At 39.9% G+C, this 21,387-nt stretch overlaps 1 protein-coding gene across 4 annotated transcripts in view; it reads left to right on the top strand.

The window, feature by feature from the left end:
• FMN1 (formin 1) overlaps positions 1–21,387 on the top strand; it is a 430,597-nt gene that overhangs the window by 198,559 nt on the left and 210,651 nt on the right. The gene's annotated exons all lie outside the window — the stretch shown is intronic.

Genomic DNA, 21,387 nt, shown 5'->3' with positions numbered 1-21,387 from the left:
AATTCTTCTTGAAATGTTTGGTAGAATTCCCCTGGGAAGCCATCTGGCCCTGGGCTTTTGTGTTTTGGGAGATTTTTGATGACTGCTTCTATTTCCTTAGTGGTTATAGGTCTGTTCAGGTGTTCTATTTCTTCCTGGTTCAGTTTTGGTAGTTGATACATCTCTAGGAATGCATCCATTACTTCCAGGTTATCTAATTTGTTGGCATAGAGTTGCTCATAATATGTTCTTATAATTGTTTGTATTTCTTTGGTGTTGGTTGTGATTTCTCCTCTTTCATTCATGATTTTGTTGATTTGGGTCATTTCTCTTTTCTTTTTGATAAGTCTGGCCAGGGGCTTATCAATCTTGTTAATTCTTTCAAAGAACCAGCTCCTAGTTTCGTTGATCTGTTCTACTGTTCTTTTGGTTTCTATTTCATTGATTTCTGCTCTGATCTTTATTATTTCTCTTCTCCTGCTGGGTTTAGGCTTTATTTGCTGTTCTTTCTCCAGCTCCTTTAGGTGTAGGGTTAGGTTGTGTACTTGAGACCTTTCTTGTTTCTTGAGAAAGGCTTGTATTGCTATATACTTTCCTCTTAGGACTGCCTTTGCTGTATCCCAAAGATTTTGAATAGTTGTGTTTTCATTTTCATTGGTTTCCATGAATTTTTTTAATTCTTCTTTAATTTCCTGGTTGACCCATTCATTCTTCAGTAGGATGCTCTTTAGCCTCCATGTATTTGAGTTCTTTCTGACTTTCCTCTTGTGATTGAGTTCTAGTTTCAAAGCATTGTGGTCTGAAAATAGGCAGGGGATGATCCCAATCTTCTGGTACCGGTTGAGACCTGATTTATGACCTAGGATGTGATCTATTCTGGAGAATGTTCCATGGGCACTAGAGAAGAATGTGTATTCCGTTGCTTTGGGATGGAATGTTCTGAATATGTCTGTGAAGTCCATTTGGTCCAGTGTGTCATTTAAAGTCTTTATTTCCTTGTTGATCTTTTGCTTAGACGATCTGTCCATTTCAGTGAGGGGGGTGTTAAAGTCCCCCACTATTATTGTATTGTTGTCGATGTGTTTCTTTGCTTTTGTTATTAATTGCCTTATATAATTGGCTGCTCCCATGTTAGGGGCATAGATATTTACAATTGTTAGATCTTCTTGTTGGATAGACCCTTTAAGTATGATATAGTGTCCTTCCTCATCTCTTATTACAGTCTTTGGTTTAAAATCTAATTTGTCTGATATAAGGATTGCCACCCCAGCTTTCTTTTGGTGTCCATTAGCATGGTAAATGGTTTTCCACCCCCTCACTTTCAATCTGGGGGTGTCTTTGGGTCTAAAATGAGTCTCTTGCAGACAGCATATCGATGGGTCTTGTTTTTTAATCCAATCTGATAGCCTGTGTCTTTTGATTGGGGCATTTAGCCCATTTACATTCAGGGTAACTATTGAAAGATAGGAGTTCAGTGCCATTGTATTGCCTGTAAAGTGACTGTTACTGTATATTGTTTGTGTTCCTTTCTGGTCTATGTTGCTTTTAGGCTCTCTCTTTGCTTAGAGGACCCCTTTCAATATTTGTTGTAGGGCTGGTTTCGTGTTTGCAAATTCCTTTAGTTTTTGTTTGTCCTGGAAGCTTTTTATCTCTCCTTCAATTTTCAATGACAGCCTAGCTGGATATAGTATTCTTGGCTGCATATTTTTCTCATTTAGTGCTCTGAATATGTCCTGCCAGTCCTTTCTGGCCTGCCAGGTCTCTGTGGATAAGTCTGTTGCCAATCTAATGTTTCTACCATTGTAGGTTACATATCTCTTCTCCCGAGCTGCTTTCAGGATTTTCTCTTTGTCTCTGAGACTCGTAAGTTTTACTATTAGATGTCGGGGTGTTGACCTATTTTTATTGATTTTGAGAGGGGTTCTCTGTGCTTCCTGGATTTTGATGCCTGTTTCCTTCCCCAAATTAGGGAAGTTCTCTGCTATAATTTGCTCCATTATACCTTCTGCACCTCTCTCTCTTTCTTCTTCTTCTGGGATCCCAATTATTCTAATGTTGTTTCGTCTTATGGTATCGTTTATCTCTCGAATTCTGCCCTCGTGATCCAGTAGTTGTTTATCTCTCTTTTTCTCAGCTTCTTTATTTTCCATCATTTGGTCTTCTATCTCACTGATTCTTTCTTCTGCCTCATTTATCCTAGCAGTTAGCGCCCCCATATTTGATTGCACCTCATTAATAGCCTTTTTGATTTCTACTTGGTTCGATTTTAGTTCTTTTACTTCTCCAGAAAGGGTTTCTCTAATAACTTCCATGTTTTTTTCAAGCCCAGCTAGTATCTTTAAAGTGATGATTCTGAACTCTAGATCTGACATCGTACTAATGTCCGTATTGAGTAAGTCCCTGGCAGTCGGTACTACCTCTTGTTCTTTTTGTTGAGGTGATTTTTTCCGTCTTCTCATTTTGTGCAGAGGAGAATAGATTAATGAGAGAACAAAATGCTAGCAGGGTAACAACGTCCCCAGAAAATATACTCTAAACAAATCAGAAAAGACCTGAAGCAGTGGGAAAAGAAAGGGAAAGAGAGAAAAAAGAAAAGGAAAGAAAAAAAGAAAAAAGAAAAAGATAAAGATAAAAACAAACAAAAGCAGAACAAAACAAAACAAAACAAAAACAGAATGTGATCAAATATGATCAGGCTGGATTATAGATCAGTGCCACACACTAGATTTTGGGTGTATTTTGGTCTGTTAAAAGAAAGTCCCTCCCAAAATTTTAAAGAAAGAAAAACTTATATATGTACAAAAATAAGGGTTGATATGATGAAGGGATGGAATATGACTGTAAAGATGGAAATTATAAAAAATTTTTAAAAAGGATTTGATAAGTTGTTTGAAAAAAGAAAGAAGAGGATTAAAAAAAAAAAAAAGAAAGAAAAAAGGGAGAGAATGTGATCAGGCAGGGGAGTAGAAAAAAACCATACACTAGAGATTTAGAGTATATTTTGATCTGTTAGAAGAAACTATCTCAAGATTTTAAAGAGAGAACAACTTATATATATATGCCAAAAATACGGGTAACTACTATGAAGGGATAGAATATGACTTTAAAAATGAAAAATAAAAATGTTTTTTTTTTAAAAAGGGATTGATAAGATGTTGGTTGAAAAAGGGAAAAAGAAAAATTCAAAAAAAAAAAGAAAAAAGGAAAAAAGAAAAAAAGACAGTTAAAAAAAATAATTAACTTTGAAAGACTAAAGAATCATGGTAAAAAAGCCATGAATTCTATGTGCAGTGTTCCCCTAGCGCTGGAGTTCTGCCGTTCTCATTGATCGGTAAACTTGGTCTTGGCTGGCTGTTCTCGCTGATCTTCTGGGGGAGGGGCCTGTTGCCGTGGTTCCCAAATGTCTTTGCCGGAGGCAAAATTGCCCCGCCCTTGCCGGTCCGGGCTAAGTAATCTGCTCGGGTTTGCTCTCCGGAGCTTTTGTTCCCTGCAAGCTCTCCGTACAGCTTTGGAGGCGGAGAGTGAAAATGGCGGCCTCCCAGTCTCCGCCCCGGCGGAGCCGAGAACTCGGGGTCCCGCTCCTCAGCGAGCCCCCAGAGAAAAGCCGTCAGTCACTCCCGTCTCCCCGGTCTCCCGCCGCACTCCGCGCTCACCCGGCCTGTGACCGCGCCTTTCTATCTGGCACCCGACCCCGGGTGGAGTCTCCAAGCCCAGCAGATCCCCGCGGTGCGCTCCCGCACCTCTCCTCCCGGGGGAAGAAGGTGAGTCTCCCCGGATCTGCCGCTTGTTGGGTCCCTGCTGGAGGAGCAGTGGCCCGACTGTGCCGCGGATCACGGTTTATGGCAACCCCGAGCTGAGAGCCCGCGCCTGGGCTCCGTCTCTGCAGCCGGCTTCCCTGCTCCGATACCTGGGAGCTCTGCCGCACTCAGGCACCCCCGGTCTTTCTGTGACCCCGAGGGTCCTGAGACCACACTGTCCCGTGAGGGTTCCACCCCCCACTTCGCCACCAGAGTGCCATCCCTCAGCGGAGCAGACTTCTAAAAGTTCCGACTTTGTGCTCCGTGGCTCTATCACTTGCCAGAAGCAGCCGACGGAGGCCCCTCCCCCGCCGTCTATCCTCCCGAATATCGCCTCGGATTCACTTCTCCGCACGTCCTACCTTCCAGAAAGTGGTCGCTTTTCTGTTCAGAGAGTTGTTACTCTTCTTTTCTTTGCTCTCCTGTTGAGTTTGTAGGTGTTCAGAATGGTTTGATCCCTATCCAGCTGAATTCCTGAGAGGAGACGAAATCCAGGTCTCCTACTCCTCCGCCATCTTGCTCCGCCCCCCTGTCTTGCTGCTTTTTAAAAATTTTTTCTTTATCACTATATTTTGCCAGTTTAATTACAATATGTCTTGGTCCATATCTGCTTTTGTTGATATTGTTGGGTGTTTTCTGCCTTCTGGATATGGATATTTGTTTTCCTTCCCCAGAATAGGGAAGTTTTCAGCTACTATTTCTTCAAATAAGTTTTCTTCCCCCTTTTCTCTCTCTTCTTTTTCTGGGACTCTTAAAATATGAATGTTATTATGTTTGATGGAGCCACTGAGTTCCCTAAGTCTGTTCTCATTATGCATAATTCTTTTTCTTTCTTTTGTTCAGCTTCATTACTTTCCATTACTCTTTCTTCTGGGTCATTAATTTGTTCCTCTGCTTCTTCCAGCCTGCTATTCCTCCCATCAAGCATGTTTCTCATTTCATTTATCGAGCCCTTTATCTCTGCTATGTTATTCCTTATCTCTGTGTTAAGGGTCTCACAAACATCTTCCACTCTTAAGTCCAGTGAGAATCTTTATGATCATTACTTTAAATACTCCATTAGGCATATTACTTATATTTGTTTTGCTTAGATCTCTGGCCCTGGCCTTGTCCTGTTCTTTCATTTGGGATAAATTTCTCTGTCTTCTCATTTAGTCTAAGTCAGTGTGCCTGTTTCTGTGTTTTAGGAAAGTCAGCTATGTCTCCTGTTCTTGAGGTTAATGGCCTTATGAAGAAGAGGTCCTATAGTGCCCTGCCATGTAGTGTCCCCTGTTCCCCAGGGCCTGGCACTTCTGGGAGTGTCTTCAACGTGTGCTCTGCTGTTGTGTCCTGGCCACTTTATCCTTCAGGCCAGTCATATGCAGAGGCTCTCTTTGCCTGTCGTGGGCACTGTTTGGTCCCTGACCTGAATGTAGCATATTTTATCTAGGTGTGCTTATCTGGTCTGTTTGTGAAATGAGACCTGTCGCCACTGCCACCAGAATCAAGGCTCTGTAAAACTCCCACATTGGGAGACACTGTAAAAGCAGGGATTGGGCCTGTCTTCTGGGGGAGGGGACTCCTCTTGCTGGGACTGAGGCAAGCATGACTGGAAGGGGCAGTTTCACCAGAGTGCAGGGCATGGGCCTTGGTGTGAGCAAGTTAGGTAGCAAGTGTTGGGGCTGCACTGGTTCCCAGAGGTGGCCCTGTGCTTATGCTAAGGGATGGGGGAGGGAAATAACATCTGCCATTTCCTTTGCTCCTTGAGGTGTCTCTCTGTGAATGCTGCCTGTCTGGGACATGCTCCAAGATGAGCAACTAACCTCCCCACTGCCCAGGCACTCTTCAGATCACTCTTTGCATGCTGTAAGTTAGTAGGTTATTTGCCTGCCTTTTCTCCAAGAGCAGCCCCAATGCCTCTGGTTCTCCGAGAAGCATGCTGACCTTTAAAATTCCAGTCTTTAAGTCCCCCTGGTTGCAAGAACTCATGAAATTTGCGCCCTTTCCCTTTCCAAGCCTGTTGCTATGGGGAATTGTCTTCTCCATGTGTGCTCTCCTGTGTGCTAGTCTATCTCTTGCTCTTCTCCATGACTGCTGCTCCCTCCCCACTGCAGTGACCATGGTCTTTTTCTCTCTCAAGCCACATCTCTGCACTTCATACTTTCTTTGATGTGTCCTTTTTTCTACCTTTAGTTGGGGAGTTTGTTCTGCCAGTCTTCAGGTTGATTTCCTGGGTAGTTAGGATGATTTGATAGTTATCTATTTGCATTCCTGGGAGGAAGGGAGCCTAGGGTCTTCCTGCTTTGCTGCCATCTTCCCTTCCTCCTAAAATCTGGACTCCTTTACTTGTTTATGTTGATTGCCTGGTGTGGAGACATCAGTTGATGACCCTGGTGTGGAGCATAGAAGAGCTGAGTAAGAATGTCCTCATCCTCTTTCTCCATGGTCTCTTGAATACCAAGCAAAAGTCCCTTGAGCTCTTAGATCTTGGTGGACTTTTATATTTCTTTTCCTTTTATTTTTCCTTCCTTCCTCATCCCCTTTCTTCCTGCATCCTGTCTTTTCCTAAAAGGGCTGCTGATGGAATAGAGAGGGCAGCAGTGTTGGAAGGTACATGAAAAATAAGCTCTTAGTGCAAAATATTGGGTATGGTCTAGGACATTTTAGGAAGGGATGGGAAGAAATTTTGTTTGATTGTAGAGTTTGAATGCTGAGTACGCTTTGCTTTCTGACTTGATTGGAGATGGTTACCATCAGTTATTGAATACGAAGTACTAACTCTATGCCAGGTACTGTGCTCAGTGATTCATTTCTAATCAATTGAGACTCAGGAGAAGTAAGGTCCTGTCCTGAGTTTTCACAGCTGGTTACTGTGATGGCAAGATTTACTGACTAGGTGTGTCTGATTTCCAAATCGGCTCCTCTCCACAGTCAACTTGTCAACTGGCTCAGTGATTCATATACATAATTTCTAATCAATTGAGACTCAGGAGAAGCAAGGTCCTGTCCTGAGTTTTCACAGCTGGTTACTGTGATGGCAAGATTTACTGACTAGGTGTGTCTGATTTCCAAATTGGCTCCTCTCCACAGTCAACTTGTCAACTGATTTGATTCATTTTCTCTAGTATAATGGTTTTTTTAATTTTCATTTTCCTTCCCCTCATCCTGTGGCAGAGACTTCTGCAGATCACCCCTTATTCTTATCCTATACAATAGGCTCTTCATATGGTTCAAAAAAAAAAAAACAATGGGGACATTTTTATGGTGTTGGGGAAGAGTCCTCTTATCTCACTGGTTTCAGAAGTCCCAAACTGTTCTGCTGTTCTTCCCACCAAAGTACAGAAGGAAGGAGCAGGTAGAAAATTGTCCTCTTCAACTTCATTGCTCACAGCTGGTTCTGAGCCCAGTTTGAAGAGGAAACTCTGATATTTCTCACCATATTCTTGATAATTGTCTATATTCATCATAGAGATTTGAAACTTGAGTCTCAAATCAATTTGTCAAGACCACCAAGTCAGAAAATATGGGGGCAAAACTTCTAGGCATTCTGCCAGATAGTTACTTCATTGATTTCTGCAGGGTTTCCTTAGCTATTCTCAAACCTTATCTTCCCCAACAGAGCTTCTGAAACCCAGCATTACTGATCCCTTAAGCACATGGAACGATGTGGCTACTCTCTATGTTGTCACCTATTTGTAGGATGTGCCCATGTGTGATACATGGTACCTGTTGCCTCTTCTAATAAGTCCAGCCTCATGTGGGCTTTGGAATCCATAATGTGAATTTATTGCATGTTTGTGTGTGTGCACATATATGCATGTGTATATGCTGACCTTTTCACTCCAAGTTATTCTAGCTTGCTCTGTGTCCTAGTAAAGGAAGAACAATAATAATAATAGCTAGTGTTTATTGAGCATTTACTATGTGCCAGTCTTTATATATGAGAATTAGTTGTGTTACTACACCAATTCTATGAGGTGGCACACTCCTAACCTCCACCTGAACTACCTCTGAAAATTCTTACACCTCGAAAGTCCTTGCCAGAGAGTATTCATGAAAGGACCTTGTTTCTGGTCTGACCCTTACCTTTGATCTATCCTTGGGTAGAATATCAGTCCTTAAGAGTGGTGGGCCTTAGGAGCAGAACCTGCTGAAAAAGAATCTGTATGGTGAAGTCAACTAACCATTTGTTGGATGATATGCAACTTAATTCCAGGCAAGAGAGCTGGATAAAAATCCAGATGTGGAATCTTCCTTGAGTTCTAATCTTAGCTTCACTATATACTACATGTGTTGTCTTGAACAAATTACTTAAGCCCTTATGAGCTTCAGTTTCTCATTAGAAAGAGGTTGTGATGATATTGTAACTTGGTTAATGTATATGCTGAGTGCAAGTACTGTGGTAATTAGGTATGGGATTGCAAGTACAATGGCATGCAGTAGATGGCCAATAGATGGTAATTACTGTATCTCTCCTGATGACCAGCATGCTTAGTTTAAGTCAGTGGCTCTTGAAGTTTAGTTTTTGGTGGTAAAGCTCTTATAATATAAACCTTGTACCTATATAAAATAAAAACATTCTGAAATTAATGTTAAACCTAATGTTCCAAAAAGCATTGCTTTTAATATTTTTGTCATAAAAGTATGATGCTCTCATTTCCATGACCTCCCCTTAATGGAAGTATTGATGCTGCTGTGCTTTTGTGAAAGAAATATTTGAATATGTAAAATCACCCCACGAGTGACAGCATAGATTTGAGGGGGGAAGACCTAAGTAAGATGTTGCATTTCAAAATTGTTTTTGCTTTAAAGATAAGCATTTGCTAAAATAGAATTTCATATATGTAATTCTGCCTTTTTTTTTGAGCTACCGTAATTCTGCTTTTTATAATCAAATACCAATTGAGTACCTGTCAAACATAAGAGATGCACTAGAGATAAAACATCATTTAATAATTATAACAATAGCAGCTAACATTTACTATATTACTGTATTGTATATGCCAGACACTCTACTTAGCGCATCCTTTGGATTATTTTATTTAACCCTCACATAAATTCTTTACTCAGAGGATTTACTATCTAGTTAGAAAAATAGAATATATGCCATAAAGGTCAAATAACAACAGACAGCTTAAAATAAGTACTAGTGTTTACCTAGAGACTAATGAAGGGAAAGACTATATGAGTGTTAGCATCTGCTTTTTTTTTTTAATATTATCTACTTTTAATGGAATTTGAGAATTTTAGATCTTACATGTCAACTAAGAGAATTTTCAAGTCTCAGATTTTCTGATTGCCATAAATGAGTGGCAGTTGTTTTTCCTGTCTCTAAAAGCTGCTGTGTTTCTGTAATACACTTCTGCATACTTTGTTCTAGTATTTTGTATGGTATGACCCCTCTTTGTTGCAAATACATATAATACACATAAAGAAAGGTATATCACATAGATATATGGGTTTGTGACAGATAACTTGGGTGTTTTACAATTATTTTAGAATCCATTCCCTAATCTTACCACTGGAGGTCAGCTTGACCCTTTTTTCTCTTAATAAGCTTCAAGTAGATTTTCTTTGTATTGAAGCAGATTTCCAGTTCAGAACTTTGCTTTAAATACATGAGGAATCAAACCACTCTTAGTTTCATTCCCAGAACACGCACAAATATATGCATACAGTCATATATCTGCACTCAGAGGCATAAGGCTCAGTGTACTTACAGAAGTAATACGTGATGTATTTATGGCTATCTATAGGCATGTACATTCTATCTGAGAAAAGAAAAAGAGCCACCAGAAAGCAGTGCCTTATGAAATTGGTCATCTCTGTTTCATCAGATGGAATCATTAAGGGGAAATTAGACTTCTCTCGATCATTCACTTAGTATTAAGAGCCTACTGGGCGTCAGGTGCTGTGCTGGATGCTGGATGGAATAGAATAGACATGGTTCCTACTCTCTGGGAGCTTGTAGTCCAGTCAGAGAGACAGATATTGATAAAAATAATCCCTCAGGAAGTATAATATTGCTGTGGAGAGAAATATAGTATAGGATGCTATGAGAGGATACAGTTTAGATTTGAGGTCAGGGAAGGATTCTTTTAGCAAGTGCCATTTAAGCAGAGGCCTGAAGGGTGAAGAGGAGCTTGGCTGGTTTGAAGGACTCTGGGGAGGGCCAGTGTGACTGGATAGAGGAGAAAGGTTGGGGATGAAGATCTGGAGTAGTGGTTTTCAAGTGTTTTAAACTGTATCTTGGAATAAGCAATGCATTTTCCATCGAAACCCAGATTATGTGTTTTTGCATGTGTGAGAAATAAGAGTTCTCTTAAACAGAACTGATTTAATGTGAATGTATTCTGATATATTTAACTCTCATATTTAAAAAAAAAATGCTGGTGGTAAAGCATAAATTGATTTCTATCCCATTGCTGGATCATGGACCAGGGTTTGAAAAGCACTGCCACGGAGGAGGGCAAGAGAGGCCATAATCGGGAAGGGCCTTGTTCGTCCTTAAGGTTTTGCGATTTCATCCTCAGAACAGTGAGAATCTACTGGTTCGGAGCAGAGAAGTGTGAAACATGAAAAGATTTGCCTTTTCAAGAGACGCCCTCCCCCCTAGGCTGTTGTAGAGGGTAGATGTAGGGAAGCCAGAGTGGAAGTGGGGAGGACAACTGGCAAGTGTTGCCGGCCTACAGGTAGGAGGTGATACTGGCTTGGCCTAAGTTAGGGGTGGGAGAGAGAGAATTCGCTCTCTCCGACAGGAAGCGCGGACCTTCTCCAGCGCTGATGGTTGCTTCTGCTAAAGCTGGAGTTACTGAAACCACCATTGTTGCTTCCCTGTACATGTTTGCACAGCTTGATTCTCCCTTGGGTACCTAGACCACTACTGGAACATTGTAAGTACACAATCAATATTTTTTAAATTAGTAAATCATAGGGAGGCAGAGGGTGCTGACAATAATGCTATGTTTTCAAGCATGAAATGAGAGCGCTCTTTCTTGGTATCTGCATAACCCTCCCCTCATCGTGACTGAATATATGCACAACACCAAGACAATTACTCTTCTCTACAAATAAGTGACAGTTTCTTGTACTCCGGAAGCTGTTGTGGGTATCTGTTTAATACAGTTCTGTTTATTAATAATAATATTAAACATATGGCATGAGTCGTATCTCCTGCAAAGAAACAATGCATGTAATTTAAAGTATTAATTGATAAAACAGAATAATTTTTTTTCAAATTTGGATGAGGTTTATAAGTTGAACCATAGGAAATTGTTGATATTTGGCCTATTTTGACTTATAAAATGGCAAATTCATTTATGCTTAATCTAATATATTCACACAAGCAAGGAGGTGAATGTGTGTTGGAATTCTATTCCTCTGGCTGGACCATCCTCTGAAATGTTCACTGGAGCCTCAGGCAGGGATTGAGAAACTCAGCTGAGGGGTGCCTGTGTGGCTCAGTCGTTAAGTGTCTGCCTTAGGCTCAGGTCGTGGTCCCAGGGTCCTGGGATCGAGCCCCGCATGGGGCTTCCTGCTCGGCAGGAAGCCTGCTTCTCCCTCTCCCGCTCCCCCTGCTTGTGTTCCCTCTCTCACTGTCTCTCTGTCAAATAAATAAATAACATCTTTTAAAAAAATAATAAAAATTTTAAAAATGTAAAAAAAAAAGGAAACTCAACTGAAAATGTCATGAGGCACTGCCCATTGGATAGCGACACATGTATTCTGTGGTCACTGTTTTCAAAGTGGAATTACTGAGACCTGTCGTGACCCTTATGCCCTATGTCGCATACAGAATTGTCCTGGTGAACAATTTCCCAGCCTTCAGGCGAGCCATGAAAAATTACTGAAAACTGTTTATCCAACTTAAATTAGTATTCCCTGGTCTAGTGAACAGGCTAAGTATATCATTGATCTTTCTCAGTGAGCTCAAACTGATGTTTTACTCCATAAAAAATGAATAGTTGTGACCCACTATTGATCATTTGGTCTGTGTAAGACAAGTCTCTGTAGAAGTATTTGTGCTTTTCTTCCCTCATAGACCTTTTATAGTAAAACTTTCATTTCTGGAATTGGAAGTTATAGGAATATTGTGGTACAGATACATAGGAAAAGGATTAGAAGATTGGGAAAGGAAGTGAATTAAACATCTAAGTTATATTTATGGTGTATTTTTTGTTAAATGTCTTATTGAATATTTCCTTTACTTCTCCCACAGATAGCAGGTTTTTTGTTTTTGTTTTTGTTTTAGGTAAATGAAGTTTGAAAACTAAGATAGGGTCTGCCACTCATTAATAAATAACCTGGGGGGTCTTTTGATCTTTTAAAAAATTAATTTTCAATTAGTCTTGCTAGAGATTTATGAACACTAAATCTGATATTTTTCCTACTTCAGACTTGTAGTAAGTTCTCAGCCACATCATCTTAAAACTCTTTTAAGTAGTGAAAATCTGTATTTTCATCCAGAAAAGGGGTTTTCTTTTTGATATTTTACTTTCAGCACATAAAATAACAGTGATTCGCCTCATGTTGATGAATGTAATACAGTATCATTATTTTTCTCTGGGATTCCAGCATTCTAGAGTAGTGGCTCAGTCTTGAAGCTTGATTGCCAAAAACAAATGGAAACTCCTTTCCTCTGGCTATAAAATAATGGTGGATGGGCCCAAAAATGAGGAGGGGAGAAAACAAGATTGCATTACAAATCTGGCAACATCAGCCACACTAGTAAAATCAAATCCAATGTTGTTTTATGACTCTGAATTTATGTGAGTGCCCAGGATCAAAGGGCTCCAATCCCACTGGTCCAAGGTTCATGGCAAAAACTCATCAAAAAGAACATTTTAGTCATTTAAACTTTTCATTTTAATCAGCCTCAGTAATAAAAGAGCCTTTAGGTGTCCAAAAACATTTTGCAAGATCAAGAGGTTGTTCTCTCGCTCGTAGAAGCAGCTTTCTTATTGGATCCATATAATGCCTCTGGCCTTAGAGTGTCAAAGGGCCACCACCTCCATTTTGTTTGCCCTTGTGGGATGGTTTCTTTTGAGTCTTCTGTGTATTATGTGATAGTAAATTACGGTGTCTGACGGAAGGACCATAAAATTTTCACACAATCTATCAAGCTATTTCAGCCATTTAGAGTTTGGTCTCTGACAGCAAGCCAGGTACTTTGTAATGTTTAGACAGAAACGGAGTCTACCGCCGGCATCTTGACACATATCTGGAGACGGCTCTGCATAGGAGAAAGAACATGAGCCTTGACAGCCAGAAGATCCAGTCTTGAGTCCTAGCAGACGCCGCCTATGATTGTGGTTTGGGACAGTCCATAAAATGGGGATCCCCCCGTCACCACAGGGCTGTTCAGATTACATAGGCTAATGTTTGTGAAGTTGCTATGCAGCGAGAAGAATGGATATGCACTAGGCATAGATTATGCACAGAACCAGCCTGAGTAGTCCTGCAGTTCCAACAGGAGACCTGAGTAGGTATAGGGAAGAGCCAGCCAGCGAGGAGCAAATTAAAAAAATGTTCCTGGAGAACACAGAAAAGGGTGAAAGCAGAAACCCAGGAGGTTGAATTAGCTTTGGGGAAAAGGGGAGGTGCATTTCTTTTAAGATAAGAAGAAAATAAAAAAGAATGAGTGCCTTTGTCTCTAGACTATTAACACCTTTATTTCTTTGCTTTAACTTTGGTCCCCATACCTACGAAAAGAAACTAAAGCACCCAATATTTTGCCACCTGATCTCTTTGATGTCCTCTTCTAACACCTCTTCTGCACCTTTCCCTGTTCCTTGTTCTCTTTTTGGCTGTTGCCTTCCCCCATTTCTCATAATAATTTCAGCTATCCTTTACTTCAAAATCCTTTCTCTTGATGGTACTGCTTCTTTGAGCTTCCATCCCACTTTTCACTGGCAAAGTTCTCAAACATTAGTCACATGTAGCCAATCCTCCTACCACTTGCCTTTTGTTACCTCTGTACAGAAACAGCTAAGACTGCAGAGGAAGCAGTTATCCCGTGCTGTTGGTCCCCTCTTGGTCTTCATTGGCTTGGATTCTAGATGGAGTGTCAGTGTTGAAATCCTTCTCGGATCTCCTCCCTTGACGTCTAGGACACTGAATTCTCTTTTGAGTGTGCTTCTCTGTCTTCTCTGCTTCCCCCTCATCCCTGCCTCCACAGCACCCCCCAGATGGGACCCTGTGAAAGGTAGCCTTTAGTTTCCTGACTTTCCATGTGTTGTCTCTTGAAGATTTCATTGATTGCTATCTCTATGTAAAGGCTTTTCAGAGCTATTTGTTTGGATTCAAATGTTTCCCTGAGTTCCAGCTCCAGGAAAAGTTCTCATTTTTGCTGGAAAAATCCAACCCGGGAACTGTTTCCAGCATCTCAAAATTTAAAATTTCTGAAGCCAGAGCATCAAAAATTCTTATAATCCCAAGGTTGAAAAGACCTGTCTACCTGTCTCCTTCTGACTTTCCCCCCACCCAATATAAACATAACACACAACAGTCTTTTTTGGGGACTGCCCTATATATTTAAGGTTCCACTGTTCTCCTAAGAGTGAAAGTCCAGGGTAAAAATCTCAGCCATCTTTGGCAACCTCACCCTTAGCTTCTGTATCTTGTGGATTGCCAAGTTATGATCATTTTAGCTGCATGGTCCCTCACATACACTTGTTCCTTAACACTCTGCTGCTGTCATTCTAATTTAGACCCTTAGGTCTTGCCTATATTCAAGCCATGTTATAAATTACTTAGAGATTGTTGTTTCTCTCTCTTACCCACCTTTAGTGGCTCACTATTGCTTATCCAGTTAAGTTCAAAGTCTTAGTGTGGTATTTAAGACCTTCTAAAATCAGATTCAAACTTCTAACTAGTCTTTTCTTCCATTATTTTCCTATGCTTTCCCATCACTCTGCCTTCTTCTTTTACTTGGCTTATTCTGCCACTCCAACTTTGTCAATCCTTTGTGGCCCACCAAGGGATCCTCATCATATATGAAACCATCTCTTGATGTCCCAAGGCTTCCTGCTCTGACACTTGGCTCTCTACCTGACTCCAGCACTTAGCAAGGCTTTTTATCATATTACAGTCTTGAAAGCAGAGTTATTGTCCCTCTCCTTCACTGCCAGTGCCGAACATAAGATGGACGTGAACCTTCAATAAATAGCAAACAGATGAAACTTCTATCATGGTAATACATGCATTAGTGCATAAATTAACCACTGATTGGTTTTCCCTTTTTCTTCCTTTGTAATGGAAACTAGATTTTAACCAAAGTGATTTTACAGGCAATAGTTTTCACATTTAGAGACATGGGAGAATTATAATAGGAAAACTATGTTCTTGGAAGTTTTTTTGACAGCGAGAATACTCTTTGTTTCTCATTGTATTAGATGGACATTTATCAGATATTGCATGTTAAGACAACTTACGGTGAGTGAGCGATCAGTTGTATTAGTTGAGGTGAAATCACCTTGGACTCATATGAATGTGTGATAATCTGTAAACCCTTTCATTTTATAGATGAGGAACTACATACTGAAAGAGCTGATCTTTAAAATCGAGTTTAATGGTTCTCACCTTTTCTTCCTCAGTGCGCCTAAAGGAGGCACCATGCTCCCAGCAGGACAGGGCTCCTTACAACCAGTGAAGTCCACCACCCATGGAGATTCACTTTCTGGTTGCCACTCCTTAGGAGTTAAAGGGCCCAAGCCCATGCAGGCTGCTGATAGAAGTACCTTGACTAGAAGTGAGGTCTTCTCCCAGGCCAATGCTCTATCACATAAGCCATGTGGAGATCCCTCTGCCAAAGGTGGAGAAAGTGCTAACCACGATTTAAGTGGTGGGCAGGAAAACCATCATGCAGCACATGCATGGTGGCTGGTACCGAGCACATGCAGAGGTTTAACATGTTTAAAACCAAAATCTTTGAACACACCAACAAAATTAAACATGATTCTTTTAGGAATGTGCAAAGCAATGGGAGGAAAATAAGGCCCCCTCTTCCAAGTATCTCGTTCAATTTGAACATTTTTGCCTGCCTATCACCTTTTCAAGGTCATAAGGTTGTCTAATATTTTTCTGCTCCTTTCTTCTCTCTTGTCTCTGCAAGATTTCAAATTGCATCCAGGATTTATAAATAGAACTTGAGAGATTCATTTTTTTCAGATGAGATTTTCCTAGACTTGAGAGATAAGGATCAATGTCCAAATTGACTCTGTTGTGACCTAGACTCAAATATTGGACTCCTACATCATCGCTCACTTCTTGCTCATTAGCAATCTAATTACCTTTAAAAAAAAAAAAATGGAGGGACAGAGGCTGCCAGCTATCAGGAGTATCTCTTGGAGTGATTTTACATTTTTTTCCTCCAACCTGCAACCAAATACCACCCATAACAAAAGATTATTTTTAAATACAATTACTGAGAAGCTGTGAATGCTGCTGGAGGATTTTGCATAGCAAACCCCTTAAAAATTGGCTTTGAAAACCAATTATATCCAGAAACAGAAAGACAAATGTTTCCTTCTTTGTATGCTCCATCTTTTAGTACTGGACTGTTGGGTGCTTTCCTCACAGATACATCATATTTGGGTTTAATTCTGCACTTTTATTCTTACCTGTGTTATGCTTATATGAAAATATGAAAAGCACATGAAAGAAAAATAAAAGAAAGTGATCGAGAAGGAAACAGGCATTTGCTTTTATATTTGACAACTATAGTTGAGATTGCAGGATTTTTTTAAAATTTTATTTAATTATGTTATGTTAATCACCATACATTACATCATTAGTTTTTGATGTAGTGTTCCATGATTCGTTGTTTGCGTATAACACCCAGTGCTTCATTCGATTGCAGGATGTTTTAACATAGTAAATTCGGACCAAGAAAAATGATCTTCATGTCCCATCTTTATAAAAATCAAAATTCCTTTCTTTCAAACACCTCCATGATTCTAATCTGTTTCATATGTGTATTAACACTGTATTCAAGGACATGCAGTCAGAAAGCTTTCTACTGCTCTGATGTGTGGGTGAGGGAAAGGTGATGGTCCAACACTGAGATTCCTCGTAATCTAAATATTTATGTGTAAGTAGTTTGTAGTTATTGAGAATGGATGACTGCTGTGGGCACTGGAGCCAGTTAATTTCTTTCATGAAGGGTGCATGGCGCAAAGCTGGCAGGCTGAAGCTCTTGAGGCTGGCAGATACAATCCATGGGGCAGCAGCACGTTGTTGGTATAAAACCCTCCAGCGGGCATGGAGTTTGATAGACATTATATAGCTGGCCCTGTATCGTCATTCACCTGTGTATTTAGTTACTCAGTTTTGAATGACTTGTGAAGAAATTATGTAGGAGTTTTCAGGTAATAGTGCCCCTGTCTTTTCACATTATTAATACGTGCAGCTGTAACATTTAAAATAGAAAAATTGGTGGAGAGAAAATTACAGCCATCTCAACCTCTCTGTCAAAATAAATTTGAAGTGACATTTAAACTTTGCACAGAAGAGTTAAACATTTACTTTGCAAACATTTCATGAGTGATGCTCAATGTTTGATCACTTAGGAAATGAGAATTCTGATTTAAATTCATATCTTGCAATTACTGGAAAGCTGAAAAATGTGATTCTTGTAACAATGATCCTTTTGAAAAGCCCAAATTATGGAGATGAATATCAGTCCAACATAATATAGTTTAAGGTTGGGGGGTGGGTAGTGCAGGAGGAAAACAAGAATGTGGTTTGTCTATATTCCAGGAGAAAAGAATCAAGTCAAAAGGAGATCTGATCTTTTCCAAGTGATTGTGTGCATCATACTTGAGTGTAATTTCACATGCATCCTGATGTTCCAAGTATCATGAAACATCTAGTAATCAGAATAAATGTTCTGCCAAATTCCATTTATTGTCTTAACTCTTAAAGGCAGTGAGCACCCTAGATTTATAAATATATAATTAATATTCCTATTAAAAAATAAACCCACATAGGGGATTTACATTTTTCTTAATCCATGTTTACACAAAGAAGAGATCGGTTTTTAAATATTACATCAGATCTTTGTGAGCTCAAATTAATCAGGGTGATACTTTGCCAAAACTGTTTCTAAAAATGATGTGTATTGATGCCCTATGGTCAGGGAGCCTTCTTTGTGGAGTTTTAGAATTCCCTGACCATTATTCTAGGCCCCTCTGCTTTCAAGAATAGGTACTACAGATGTACTTGGTCACTTTTTACTGTCAACCTATATACATCCTCAATTGCAAGGACTCCAAATGAAGCAAGCACAGCTCTAGAAACATTTCTGCCTCTTCTGAGATAGGTCTGTAACTGGAGATGTTTATTAAACTTGATTGCTTATGTACAGAAACTCAGAAAGAGCCTAGCCATCTTGAAGAATAAAGCAGTCACCCATGTTGTCACAGGTGCTATTTCAAGGCTTTTTGTCAATCAAGGCATTTCTATGACTCCTTTTCCAGTCACTTTGTTGTCTGTCCCAGTGAAGGAAGGTTGGAAAATAAATCATAACACTTGAATCCACATGGAATAACTCATATTTGTGACTTCCTCAATGATTTTAAAGTGTAAATATTATGAGGAACTATAAAAATCCATGCCAATAAAAGTGGGTGTATTCAAAATAATGGCATTATTAATGTCTTTGGGATAGAATGTTTATTTTGACTAATTTGGGGTCAGTTTGTCAACTCACATCTAGGTCCTGTGCATATTGTACAGTTACTCAGTCTGGAGGTCCACTGAATGAGACAAAGTTAACCAGATCTGGATGGAGATGGACCAGTAACTTTGGACTTGGGAATTTCATGAGGCTTGTTGGAAAGAACACAGTCTCACATCGGATATGCACTTATCAGCTAGGACCTACTTAAGGGGCGATAGCAGTAATCCTACAAATCAGAGGGCTTTCATCACATTTGTAACAGGCCCTGCATGGGCACTGCTCAGTAATTCCTTCCTCTTTCTCTTCCCTTTGCTAACTGAATGCAGAAGTTTTATAGGCACAATAGCCTCAGGGACTTCTTGGCTGGGGACATTGGAAAATTCATTTATTCAACAACTATCTGAATGCCTTTACAGACCAGGCGCTCTTCATGCTTCTAGGACTACATCAGTGAACAAAGGAGACAAAACATGAGTCCTCTTAGCTTGTAACAGGTATTTGGAAGATGGAAGGAGGAAGGAAGGGAAGGTGGCAGTAGGCAGAGTAACTGCAAGGTAGGAAGAGGACCAGGGTGTTCTACTCTCAGAGAAAACAAGAGGGGCAGTTCTCAAGTTCAGCTGCAGAGTCCCAAAGGAGAATGAGGAAAAACCCACCAAACTGGGTAACTCAGGAAGCCATTAAACGTGGTTTTCGTGAGCCTTTTCAGTAAAATGGTGGTGATTTAGACTGGATTTTGAGAAATTACACAAAGGGTATGGTAAAAATGCAAAGACAGAAGATAACCGCAAATCTTTTAGAGCAACACTTGTCAATGAACTTAATGGGAGATTTTTTCTTGAGGATGGGGCAGTGTTAAGGCAGGTGTTCTCATTTTTTGTGAGGAGGGGGCAGATGTGAGAAGGACTCGAGCACTTTTTAGGTGGGGGTAAAAAGGCAAGAGAGATACCTGTCAATGAATATGTAAAATACTGCTTGAGAAGAATTTTGACACATAAACATTGTGTCTTGTACATAAGCGATATCCTAGCTTTTTGTTGTATGATAAAATTCTAGTGTATTGAATGTGCATTCTCAGGGTATTTGGATCCTACTTAATGCATTTTATTTAGAAAGAAAGGTTGACTTTTATTTAACCGCATTAAGTTCACCTTTTTCTCTAAGGCCACCATTTAAGCATACATATCAGCTTATATACAGGAGACATATGGGTTGTGCTAGTAGTTTCCAACTGACAAGCACTATAAACCCAGCTAGTTACTATTAATTGCATCCAATATTAAATAAACTGCAGTATTTTTCAGTCAGAGTTTTTCTTGATTTCTTCTGAATACATTATTCTGAGATCTTTCATCTTCCATGAGAAGTATATTAGAAAGCAAGATAGATAATGTCATCCTCGTTTTACAGAATAGAATTTGCAGCCTACAACACTGTTGAAATAATAGGCCTCCTACACCTTGGAGACCCTGTGAGTATAGGAGGAAACTGCTCTAATTGCCATGTGGAATAGACTGTTTTGATAGTTTAGTGTTGTTGTTTTTTTTTTTTTCCCCCTAGTAACAGAGACACCACCTATCAATCTATCACAAACCTAAGGCACACTTTTAACCTAATACCTTGATCCTTGCTTTGGAGGCTTGTTAAGAAAAACATTAATAGAGAAAACTCTTCAAGTTGACCTGGGAATAGAAGATGTTAGATCCTTTTTACTTACAGAAGCAGAGAAGTAGGACCTTGTATCCTTGAAAATATTTGGTGATCAACTACAATGAGAACATCAGACTCGTCATAAATAATGTGATAGGAAAGAGACTGAAAGAGTGGAAGTAATGAGACAACACAGTGTTAAAGGCAACGTAACATCCTGCCTAGCACTCTGAGCTCTTAGTAGACGTTGTTCACTCCCTGGCCATGTTGTCACTTAGTGGTGATGTGAGAGTGGTGCTGAATGTGGCGGTACTGTCTTAGCTGGTCACCACTAACCCCATCCCAGATCTGACCTAGACAGAGAAAGTTCCAGAACCTGGGCCACAGGTGTGAAAATGCTATAGCATTGATGAGAAAGCTTAAACTTTTATGTTAGGAAAGCTGGACTTTGTTCTAGGTACTTCTTTAGATGCTTTTGGGACTCATCTTACTCTATGTCTCTTGTAATGTGTTTTCTCAAAAGAGAAAGATTTTGTTGCAAACAAAATCTTGCTTGGAAGTCCAACTGTTAAGTGGCATTTTATTAGTGTGTATTTATTTTACAGTCTTAAATTTATACAAATGTATACATATTACTTATTATAATGTCAATCTGTAACTGCTTTTTTTAATTGAGATTATTTTATGCACAATAAAAATCACCCTTTATAGTGTACAAGTTTTGACAAACCCATGCAGTCATGTAACCATAACCACAATCAAGACATAGAACATTCCATCACCATAAAAAATTCCTCTGTGTCCCTTGGAAGACATCCTCTCTCCTGACCTCAGGCCCCTGGCAACCATTCCTGCTTTTTCTTTCCCTATAGCTTTGACTTGCCCAGAATGTGATATGAATGGAATCATATGGTATAGTGTGTGGCCTTTTAAGTCCAGCTTCTTAACACATTTGAGATTCATCCATATTATTTCTAATTAGATTTGACTTTGTGCATGTACCACCATTTGTTTATCCTTTCCCAGTTGAAGAACATTTGGGTGGCTTCCAATTTTGGCAATGTACTAGGGTCCTCCACAAAAAAAAATTAAACTAATAGGATTAAACTAAACTCTAGAGAGAGAGAGAGGGATTTATTTTAAGGAATGGCTCATGCAGTTATGGAGCCTGACAAGTCCCAAGATCTCCCAGGTGAGTTGACATGCTGGAGACCCAGGAGAGTGGGTGCCATAGTTCCAGCCTGAAGGCCAAAAATCTTGAGACCTAGGAGGAGCCAGTGTTGATGATTTCATTCCAAGGCAGGA

The sequence above is a fragment of the Halichoerus grypus genome, chromosome 8 (genome assembly GCF_964656455.1).
Source record: "Halichoerus grypus chromosome 8, mHalGry1.hap1.1, whole genome shotgun sequence".
In the NCBI taxonomy this organism is placed as follows: Eukaryota; Metazoa; Chordata; class Mammalia; order Carnivora; family Phocidae; genus Halichoerus; species Halichoerus grypus.
Note: the sequence above shows the minus strand (reverse complement) of the source record. Positions and strands in the feature narration are given on the sequence as shown.